Raw genomic sequence first — 11,877 nt, 5'->3', positions numbered from 1 at the left:
GTCTGTCTTCATTGACGTTTTGGAGGAAAAACCCTATGAGGTTTTTATTTTGGGCTTCAGCCGGGCAGCAGTTCCAGGAGCCCGGGTAAGTTGGCACCTTACCCCGGTGTATTTGAGGTGGTGACACTTTTAGGGGTGCGAATATCTCCTTCACCTGAAATCCTGTGAGAGGGCATTTTGGTTTCGTGTTCCAAGTCCCTACGGTTCTTCCTAGCGGGAAGTCCTAACCGTTCGTGGCCGAGAGTGACTTCCAGGGTGTGAGCGATAGGCACCGGCCCTCTCATGGTGTCTCCTGGAAGTCCCCGTCGGCCTCGTTGGCTGGTCGGTCCGCTGCACCTGAACTTCCACGAAAGAACTTTGGTGCATTCTTTCTGGAGTCCCAGGCCGACCAGCAGTTGTAGGAGCTCGGCCACGTTGGCGACTCCAATCGAGAGTACCGTGAAGGAGGACGTGCTGCACGTTCTAGCGGGAGCTGCACCTGGTCCAACCCGAGAATGACTTCCATGGTGTGGCCGGTATGTAGTGGCACGCCATGCCGGCCTCCTGGAAGTCCCCGTCGGCCTAGCTCGCAGGTCTGTCTTCATTGACGTTTTGGAGGAAAAACCCTATGAGGTTTTTATTTTGGGCTTCAGCCGGGCAGCAGTTCCAGGAGCCCGGGTAAGTTGGCACCTTACCCCGGTGTATTTGAGGTGGTGACACTTTTAGGGGAGCGAATATCTCCTTCACCTGAAAACCTGTGAGAGGGCATTTCTGCTCCGCGTTCCAAGTCCCAACGGTTCTTCCTAGCGGGAAGTCCTAACCCTTCGTGGCCGAGAAGGACTTCCATGGTGTGACTGGTATGTAGTGGCACGTCATGCCGGCCTCCTGGAAGTCCCCGTCGGCCTCGTTGGCTGGTCGGTCCGCTGCACCTGAACTTCCACGAAAGAACTTTGGTGCATTCTTTCTGGAGTCCCAGGCCGACCAGCAGTTGTAGGAGCTCGGCCACGTTGGCGACTCCAATCGAGAGTACCGTGAAGGAGGACGTGCTGCACGTTCTAGCGGGAGCTGCACCTGGTCGAACCCGAGAAGGACTTCCATGGTGTGACCGGTATGTAGTGGCACGTCATGCCGGCCTCCTGGAAGTCCCCGTCGGCCTCGCTGGCAGGTCTGTCTTCATTGACGTTTTGGAGGAAAAACCCTATGAGGTTTTTATTTTGGGCTTCAGCCGGGCAGCAGTTCCAGGAGCCCGGGTAAGTTGGCACCTTACCCCGGTGTATTTGAGGTGGTGACACTTTTAGGGGTGCGAATATCTCCTTCACCTGAAATCCTGTGAGAGGGCATTTAGGTTTTGAGTTCCAAGTCCCAACGGTTCTTCCTAGCGGGAAGTCCTAACCGTTCGTGGCCGAGAGTGACTTCCAGGGTGTGAGCGATATGCACCGGCCCTCTCATGGTGTCTCCTGGAAGTCCCCGTCGGCCTCATTGGCTGGTCGGTCCGCTGCACCTGAACTTCCACGAAAGAACTGTGGTACATTCTTTCTGGAGTCCCAGGCCGACCAGCAGTTGTAGGAGCTCGGCCACGTTGGCGACTCCAATCGAGAGTACCGTGAAGGAGGACGTGCTGCACGTTCTAGCGGGAGCTGCACCTGGTCCAACCCGAGAAGGACTTCCATGGTGTGACCGGTATGTAGTGGCACGTCATGCCGGCCTCCTGGAAGTCCCCGTCGGCCTCGCTGGCAGGTCTGTCTTCATTGACATTTTGGAGGAAAAACCCTATGAGGTTTTTATTTTGGGCTTCAGCCGGGCAGCAGTTCCAGGAGCCCGGGTAAGTTGGCACCTTACCCCGGTGTATTTGAGGTGGTGACACTTTTAGGGGTGCGAATATCTCCTTCACCTGAAATCCTGTGAGAGGGCATTTTGGTTTCGTGTTCCAAGTCCCTACGGTTCTTCCTAGCGGGAAGTCCTAACCGTTCGTGGCCGAGAGTGACTTCCAGGGTGTGAGCGATAGGCACCGGCCCTCTCATGGTGTCTCCTGGAAGTCCTCGTCGGCCTCGTCCACCTGTCGTTAAGCTGTGAGAGGAGCACGTGCTCCCGCGCCGTTTGAGTCTTTGGAATTTGTCCAAGACTCCTCAGATCGATCTGGCTCCCCGCGACCCGGCGGCGGAGGGACCACTCGCTCGGCAGTGCTTTGGAGCCCTGTCGGTTACGGCGAGCGCGTCTTCCTCCCACACCGTCCGGGTCTGTTTCGCCCCCGGCCACCTACGGCCGGTGTCCCAAAAAGCCCGGCGGTCCTGCTAAGGCGGGCGCCGGTACCTCTCGCTCCCGCGAGGTGCGTTTGCTCAGTGCTGCTTCTATCACTCTAAAAGGCGTCCGAGAGTGCGCTGGTGTCGCCGGAGCCCGAGGCGCGAGAGAAAGCTTTAAACGACGGGGAGGCAGTGACCGCCCCCGTATGTCCGCTGCTCGCAAGGGCCTCTCTAGCCGAGGTGCTCCCAGGCGCACCCGCGCATGGGGCACGGTTGTTTCTCGCAAGTAGTCCAAAGCCGTCTTCCGCCTCGCCCGAGGCTGGAAGTGTCGGCGTGGCTCCCGCATGCAAGCCACACGCGGCTCCACGGTGGCTTCCCTCCCCCCTCTCCGGAGGGGGCGGCCCCATCCCATGTGGAGCCGCTAAGCCGCCGGGAAAGCGGCCTCGGTTCCCCGTGGGCGACAAATGCGTCCTCCTCGGCACTTTGCGAGCTGGGCCGCCGGAGAGAGCAGTTAACCCGGATTGTCGAGGTTGTCCGTTGCCTTTGTCCCATATTACCTAAGCCTGGTCCTTGTTACCTTACTGGTAAGGGTTAGGGACGCTGAGCGCGCTCCATCTTCTCGGCTCTATGTTGGGCTCTCTCTAAACAGGTCCTCGACTTAAGACCGACCGGTCTTCGTAGGCATCCTTCATCTCGGCAGGTTGCGAGCTGGGCCGCCGGTGAGAGCAGTTAACCCGGATTGTCGAGGTTGCCGTTGCCTTTGTCCCATATTACCTAAGCCTGGTCCTTGATACCTTACTGGTAAGGGTTAGGGACACTGAGCGCGCTCCATCTTCTCGGCTCTATGTTGGGCTCTCTCTAAACAGGTCCTCGACTTACGATGCTGCCCCGACCGACCGACCGGTCTTCGTAGGAGTCCTCCATCTCGGCAGGTTGCGAGCTGGGCCGCCGGTGAGAGCAGTTAACCCGGATTGTCGAGGTTGCCGTTGCCTTTGTCCCATATTACCTAAGCCTGGTCCTTGATACCTTACTGGTAAGGGTTAGGGACGATGAGCGCGCTCCATCTTCTCGGCTCTATGTTGGGCTCTCTCTAAACAGGTCCTCGACTTACGATTCTGCCCCGACCGACCGACCGGTCTTCGTAGGCGTCCTCCATCTCGGCAGGTTGCGAGCTGGGCCGCCGGTGAGAGCAGTTAACCCGGATTGTCGAGGTTGCCGTTGCCTTTGTCCCATATTACCTAAGCCTGGTCCTTGATACCTTACTGGTAAGGGTTAGGGACGATGAGCGCGCTCCATCTTCTCGGCTCTATGTTGGGCTCTCTCTAAACAGGTCCTCGACTTACGATTCTGCCCCGACCGACCGACCGGTCTTCGTAGGCTTCCTCCATCTTGGCAGGTTGCGAGCTGGGCCGCGGTGAGAGTATGTAGCCCGGACTGTCCTGAAGCGTCACAGTGGCATATTGAACACCCCGGTTGACTTACATTTATGTGGTCGCGAAACCTGGTTGCGGTCTCAGTGCCAATCTGCGTCCAACAACGGGGCTCTTGGTTGCTCTCTTTCCATGTGTCCTAGACTGTCTTCCGATGCCTTGGAAGGGTCGGTCGGTTGTTTGAAGGCATCCTCCTCCTCGGCAGGTTGAGAGCTGGCCCGCGGTGAGAGTATGTAGCCCGGACTGTCCTGAAGCGTCACAGTGGCATATTGAACACCCCGGTTGACTTACATTTATGTGGTCGCGAAACCTGGTTGCGGTCTCAGTGCCAATCTGCGTCCAACAACGGGGCTCTTGGTTGCTCTCTTTCCATGTGTCCTCGACTGTCTTCCGATGCCTTGGAAGGGGGGTCGGTTGTTTGAAGGTGTCCTCCTGCTCGGCAGGTTTCGAGCTGGGCCGTCGGTGAGAGCAGGTAGCCGGGATTGTCCTGGGGCGCGTCGTAGCAGTTATGCCAACCCATGTCCTGCAGACCTGGGCCGCTTCCGAGCGGTGACCAGGTTGTACCGGTACCAAGTTGGCAGCCAGCTGCGACCTCCCGCGGGGCTCTTGGTTGACCTATTCTCTGCAAAGGTCCTGGACTTTCTCTGCTGCCTTGGAAAGTCGTCTTGTCCCCCTGGCACTGCGAGGCCGCCCACCTCCCGAGCGCAATAAATGAAGGTAGTCTCAGCACTTCGATGGAAGGGGGGACTACCTGGTTGATCCTGCCAGTAGCATATGCTTGTCTCCAAGATTAAGCCATGCACGTGTAAGTACACACGGCCGGTACAGTGAAACTGCGAATGGCTCATTAAATCAGTTATGGTTCCTTTGATCGCTCCAACCGTTACTTGGATAACTGTGGTAATTCTAGAGCTAATACATGCCTACGAGCGCTGACCACCCGGAACGCGTGCATTTATAGGACCAAAACCAATCCGAGGGCTTGGGCGGTGGGGTCGGGCTCCGGCCCTCCCTACGCTCTCCCCGGCCGCTCTGGTGACTCTAGATAACCTCGGGCCGATCGCACGTCCCCGTGACGGCGACGATACATTCGGACGTCTGCCCTATCAACTTTCGATGGTACTTTTTGCGCTTACCATGGTGACCACGGGTAACGGGGAATCAGGGTTCGATTCCGGAGAGGGAGCCTGAGAAACGGCTACCACATCCAAGGAAGGCAGCAGGCGCGCAAATTACCCACTCCCGACCCGGGGAGGTAGTGACAAAAAATAACAATACAGGACTCTTTCGAGGCTCTGTAATTGGAATGAGTACACTTTAAATCCTTTAACGAGGATCCATTGGAGGGCAAGTCTGGTGCCAGCAGCCGCGGTAATCAGACGTGTGCTTGGAGAGCTCCTGCTGAAGGAGTGTGTGTTAGGTGCATTTTTCACATTTGGAGCCTGAAAACCTGCTGGAGTCGGCTGAATTTGTTCCAGGCAGGGTCCCCACTCCTTTCCCAGGAGGAGTGGGGTCCTGGGGAGAGACCCCGGAGTCGGGGGTGAGTAAAGAGGAGGACACACTGGCCGCCGAAGCCGGGCGGGAGCGTGGCCGCAAGATGGAGGAGGCAGCCGGCATGCTGCGCCGGTCGGAAAGAATGTGTAAGAGGAGCGGCGGCTCTAACGAGGACTTGAGCCAGCACAGCCGCGGGGATGTGGAGGCTTCACTCGCCGTGAACACTGTGAGTACTGGAGGAAGGACGGAGAGGTCCGCAGCGGCAGCCGACACACAGGCGGGAGCCACTGCGGGGGGAAAGCTCGCGGCGGTGGATGCCGCCGGTGACAGGAGGACGAGCGGGCAAGAGGCGCCGGGAATGTCGGAAACTGTCTGGTGCTCCGTGCTGTCGCATAGGGCATTGGGCGAAATCGTGGACATGGAGGACCTCGAGTATCGGCTCGAGGACTGGCCGGTATTAGCCCCGAGGGAGCCGCAAGAACAATTCCGCCGGAGGGTGATGACGGTAACGAGCCTGTATATGGCTTCGGAAGAGGAGAGACTGTCCCTGAAGCAGTCTCTGGCTGAGCTCCGTTATCGAGCGGATCATTGCTCAAAAAATAAAAGACCGGCTATCTCAAAGAACATAAAGGAGCTGAAGGAGCGCATAGATTTTCTGGAGACTAGACTGGAGTTAATTTTACAGTCCTCGGGGAGTTTTCGCCAGCGGCTGGTGAGATGGAAGAAGTCCCTGGGGAAAAGAGAACAGAGACAGGGCCAGGAATCGGCCCAGGAATCGGCCCAGGAGACAAGCCTGGAGACAAGTCAGGAGGCAAGCGAGGGGTTAATCCCTGAATTGGAAGCAGCCTCAATCAAGCTGGGAGGAAGGGAGACGTCTGAGTGCAGCCAGGTGTCGGAGGGCAGCCTCCCCTGTGCACAGCGAGAGCGCGCTGTGGAGCATGAACTGAAAATACGAGACGGAGCAAGGCACCGGCCATCGGGTGTCTTGGTGTCGCTGAGCAGCTCGGAAGGCTCAGGGGAGTCGTGGTCGGAGTCGGAGGAGACCGGGTGCAGTGGCGGTCCCGGGGGACTTCTGATGGCCGAAATCAGGCAGGTACAGTCCCCACCGGTGAACTTTGGGGATTTCACATTCGGAGGGGATCCGGTGTCGGACGGCCTGTCTGACAAGGCCGAAAGGAGAAGGATGCGGAAGGCAAGGAAGGCAGGTAAGACTCCAATCATGGAGGAGCGGCTGGTGTATGTACCTCTTCCGAAGCCCGACGCATTCTCTGTACCCCGGGATGCCACTGCAAACCCCTCTGGTCAGCCTACTCCTGATCCTGCAGTGGATCAGGGGTCTGACGGAGGGGAGATTATGTGTAGCCCCCCTGCTCGGCAGGTTCAAAAGATCAAAAGCACTGCTGCCGCTAGAGCGAGTGGCGGTAGCAGTGCAGTGGCAAGACTGGCTGCGAGGCCGGATAGTGGAGCGGCAAATGAGAAGGTTGTGCTCGGGCCCAAGCAGCTGGGCACGGGAGCTGTGTGTATCCCCTTAGGGGAGAACAAATTGGTGCCGAGAGTGGTGCTCTCCTCAGCAAAGTTGCGCCTGGTGGAGGAAGAAGCAACCAGGAAAACAAAATCTGACATTGTGGCTGGTCCAGTAAGGGGGAAAGAAGCCTGCATGCAAAAAAACGCGCCTGTAGCAAAAAACGCAGGAAAAAACGCATGTGGTGTGAATGGGGGTGTGGAAAGGGAAAATTCAATTGTGATGGAGGATGGTGGGGAGAATGTTTCTGGAGAAGAAACAGGGTTGGGAAAGGTAAATGGTGTGAATGGTGTGGATGGAGGTGCAAGTGGGGGTATGATCTTGAATATGGGTGGGGGTGTAGAAAATATGGAATTGCAGGAGGTAGGCGCAGCTCCCGGAGGTGGCCCTAGTGTTCTGGAAGGAGAGTTGATGGAGGCTGGTCTAGGGGGAGACCCACTGAAAAGTGGGGCGCCAGTGGTTAAAGTGCCCATCGGGGCTCCGGGAGCTGTACAGGTTGGAAGGTCCTACGCTGCAGCCGCAGCGGGCCCAAGTGTCCCTTTGTCTGCTGGTGCCGTGCATGGTAACTTGCAACGGCGCCTTGCGGAGGCCCTAAGGAGAGGCGAGAGCTCTGTCCAGATAGGGGGTGAGCAGGTTGACCTGTCTTTCTGGTACGAGAAGTACGGACAGGCAGCCTTCCGAGAAAACCAAGGGAAGGGACCACCAGTGTTGTCCCTTCCGACAGGGGGACCCGGGGGTGTCCGCAGGAATGTGGCCCGTCTCCGGTGGGTTGGTAAGGAAGCAAGCCCCCCAAGATCTAAGGTTGTGGAGCTGCTCCTGGAGATGGGGTTCAGGGCTAATGACATCTATGCCCTGATCCATCCCTACGGCACCTCAGTGTTCGATGTCAGTTTCATGACGGCGGAGGGGTTGGAATCCTTCTGGTCCCGTCATGAGCTGGCACGGGCATTGCCCCAGTGGCAGGGTTTCGCCGTTCAAGCCGTTTCGAGGCAGAATGAGGTCATCAAGAGAGTGACCATTTTGACCAATAATGAGTCACTCTCTTGCATTGACATAATGACCTGGGTGGAGAGACATGGCGAGGTCAAAGGAATGCCCCAGAAAAACCGGGATGAGCATGGGATCTGGTCTGGGGCCTGGACCTTTTCCGTAAAATTAAAGGTCCAGGGGAACTCGGTGTCTCACATGCCCTCCTCTGCTTTCCTGGGGAGGGACAGGATCTTGGTCTTTTACCAGGGGCAGCCGAAGGTCTGTCACAAGTGCGGCAGCCCCACACATTTTAGCGCCCAGTGTAAGGAGAAGAGGTGTGCGCTGTGTGGGGCTCTGGGCCATCTTGCCGCCACGTGCAAGGACATAAGGTGCAACCTGTGTGGTGACCTTGGTCACCCCTTTAGCCGCTGTCCGCGCTCCTTCGCTAACCTGGTCTTTAACCCGGTGGCGCCTGGTCTGGCTAGTGGCAGTGGTCAAGGTCACGGTGTCGCTGGGGAAGGGGCTGGTGAGGATGGAGGGGTGATAGGGTCGAGGAAGGTAAGGACCCTGCCTTCTTCCAAATTTAGGAGGCAGGAGTGCCGTCGACTTGAGAGGGAGCAGGAGGGGCCCCAAAGCCATGGGGTTCAGTCTGCCGTCCCTCAGGAGGCTGGCATGTCTGCGGAGGCCCCTGGGGATGGTGGGGTAGAGGAGGAGATCAGGAGACTGGTCAGGAGGAGAGGAGAAGCCCCCTCTAGTGAGTCCTCATACTATGGTAGTTTGGATGAGGACGAAGTAAAGGGGCAAGATAAGAGAAAAGACACTGGTAGGAAGGCCCTGTATAAGACCAAAGGGGCCCCGTTAAAAACATCCAAGACCGGCCAGATCCCAAAGGAGGGTTTGACTGGCTCCCCCCTGATAGGGCTCTCCAACCGGTACCAGGCCCTTCGGGAGGACATCTCCTCCTCTTCGGAAGAAGGGGAGGGCGAGGGTGAGGTACCGGTGCGAAGGTCGGGTCCTTCGGGAGGTGCTGGACCCTCGAACCAGGTAGTGGGCCGAATACCTGAGGAAGGGGTTGTCACGGCACTGGTGGACAAAGGGGGAGGTGGGGAAATGGGGGAGGTAGTGGGGGAGGGGGATGGGAGTGTAAATAATATTGTTAAAAATGTTGTGGACTCACTTTCTCCTCTTTTGGTTCTAGATGGAAAAGACCTTTCCAAAGGCATGGATCTCTCGGGTGCGAGTCTCAAGAGAGGCAACGAGGATTCCCCGGACCCAGATAGCGACGGGCTAACTGGGGGAGGGAAGAAGCTAGCGGTCGACCTCGATCACTCTTGATGGCGGTACCTACTCCGTTGACCCTGGCGAGTATTAATGTCGCCAGCATTAGGTCAGATGCGGCCAGATTCACGGCCTTTGATTTTCTCGGCCGGGTTGAGGCCGATGTTTTATTTTTGCAGGAGACCAGGGTGCCAGACCTGGCATCTGTCCATATGGCCAGGAAGGAGTGGAGGCATGGGCCATCTTACTGGTCTCTTGCGGCCGAGCCGTATAGCGGAGTAGCTGTCCTTTTCAGGACGGCGGAGGTAAAATGCCGACGAGTAATCGAGGTAGAAATGGGGAGGTGTCTGGTCCTGGACGTTTTCATGAAGGGGCAAGAGCTTAGGCTCATAAACATCTATGGTCCACAAACCAAGTGGGACCGCAAGTGCCTCTTTATGAAGATCAAGCCTTTTCTTTTTACCAGCCGCCAAGTGGTCTTTGGAGGAGACTTCAATACGGTTGTGAGACAGAAGGATCGGAGGGGCTCCAAAGACAGGCTGGGCTATGACAGCGTCGCTTTGAATAGCATAGTCAGTGAGGCTCGTCTGGTGGATGTCCACATTAGGCACACCCCGGACCACAGTGGTTTCACATACCATAGGGGTAGTCAGATTAGGTCTAGAATAGACAGGTTTTATTTGAAGGAGGAGGCTGTCTCCTCACCACTTGTGGTTGTGGAGGTAGAATTCTCCGATCACTGTTTAATTGTTTTTTCTTTGAACGTTGCAGAGACCCATCGGATGGGAAGGGGCTTTTGGAGATTGAATTCGGCACTCCTGGAAGAAGCGGACGTCAGACAGTCCTTTGAGGATTTTCTGCAGAGCCAGGTACCCCTTTTGGGCCTTTGTAACAGTAAGTCAGAGTGGTGGGAGATGCTCAAGAAACGCGCGGCAAAATTCTTCCGCCAGCTTTCCAACTTTAGGAGCCTGGCCGGACACTGTCTGTACCAGGACCTAAGAAGGAAACTCGAGCAGCTGGTCTCGACAGGGGGTAGCCGTAAGGATATCTCCTGTGTGAAATCATTGCTCAAGAGGTGTCAGTACGATAGGCACACATCCTTAGTTTTTGAGAGGGATTTCGGGAAGTATCGCTCGCCTGACCCTTACAAGAACTGTAGGATGTCAGTGGATTGCAAGTATGTGGCAGGACTGATCGACAGTACGGGATCCCTGAACAGGTCCAAATCAGGGATTCTGGAGGTGGTCAGATCCTTCTACTCACACCTCTTGAGTAAGAAGGAACTAGATCGAGACAAGATGTCGGCTTTCCTGGCTGAAACCATTCCGGAGCCAGGGATAAGCCCCTCTCTTGGCGTTTTGACAGAGGAAATCAAGGAAGGGGAAGTAAAGAGGGCGATTGAAGGGCTTGCTCTTAAGAAATCGCCGGGACCGGATGGCTTAACGTCCGAGTTTTACAAGACCTTTGGGGAAGCTTTGATTCCCCTCTTGACTGGGGTTTTTAATGAGTGTCTATCCTCGGGCACTCTACCAAAGTCAATGTGTAGGTCAGCCTTGATTCTGTTGTCAAAGGGTAAAGATCCGTCCCGTGTTGAGAACTGGCGTCCCATAGCGCTTCTCAATACGGACCGGAAGATTCTGGCTAAGATACTGTTCAACAGGTTGGTCGAGTTTGCACCGCGGCTCCTTTCGGGTGTCCAGCACTGCACTGTCCCGGGTCGTAGCACCTTTAGTGCTGTCCTGGGTGTCAGGGAGGCGGTGGAGCAGGGCAGAGCTGGGCACTGGAAGGGGTACATGCTGTCCTTGGATCAGGCAAAAGCGTTTGACAGAGTTGATCATGAGTATCTCTGGTCCACCCTTTTGAGATACGGTCTGCCTGGGGGGTTTGTGAATTGGCTGCAAACATTGTATGCAGGGGCTGAGACTTTCCCACTGGTGAACGGTTGGGTTGGTCGTCCTTTTGGGGTGGACTCTGGTGTCCGTCAGGGTTGTCCTCTTAGCCCGCTGCTATACGTGTTCGCGATCGACCCCTTCCTTGTGAGGGTTGACCGCGGGCCGTTGGTGGGTGTGAGGATGGACTTGGCGGTCGAGGAGTCTGCCGTAAGGACGATAGCGTACGCCGACGATGTCACTATCTTCGTCTCCTCGCAAGGGGAGGCGGAATGGGTGATGTCTGAGGTAGATCGCTACTCGGACGCGTCTGGGTCCAAGATCAATCTGGATAAGTGCGAAAGTCTCTGGTTGGGAGTGGGGGACCCAGATTTTTGTCTCCCAGACACCCTCCCTGTGCCCCAAGACACTGCAAAAGTTCTGGGCATAGATTTCGGCAGAGGAGACTATCCTACTCAAAATTGGGAGAGCAGACTGCAGATTGCCACCAAAAAGGTGAACCAGTGGAAAGGTTGGACTTTGACCTTCAGGGAAAGGATCAACTTGGGCAAAACATACCTGCTCCCGTTGTTTATTTATCTGGGCAGCATTTGTATCTTGCCAGAACCCTTCTGGACACGAATCTACAGCCTGTTTTTCCAACTGTTGTGGGGAAACAGGCTGAACCTAGTTAAGAGAGAGGTGACTTACCTAACAAGGAGACAAGGAGGGTTGGGTATGGTCAACCCGGTAGTGTTCCTGGTGGACACCTTTCTTAAATGTAACGTGGCAATCCTCTACAAAGAGAGGGCTCCTTTGTGGGTAGTTTCATGCAAGGTGTGGTTTCAGCCGTTCTTCCAGGAATGGGAGAACGGAGGGCGAGTGAAGGATCTTCGATCGCAGCGGGGGCATCTCCCGGCTTACGTTGCCCCGGTTCTGAAGGTTGTCCGCCGATGGTGTCTGGAGAAGGATGAGGTGATTGCGCTGCCGAGGAAACTCCTCGACAATAGGGTGATCACCTCCTATTTCCAGGCATCATTGGCCCTCAAGGACTGCCCAGGTAGGGATCTGAGGGAGGGACTAACATTGTTGAATTC

The sequence above is a fragment of the Rhinoderma darwinii genome, chromosome 1 (genome assembly GCF_050947455.1).
Source record: "Rhinoderma darwinii isolate aRhiDar2 chromosome 1, aRhiDar2.hap1, whole genome shotgun sequence".
NCBI lineage: Eukaryota > Metazoa > Chordata > Amphibia > Anura > Rhinodermatidae > Rhinoderma > Rhinoderma darwinii.
This window is presented reverse-complemented; position numbering follows the sequence as displayed.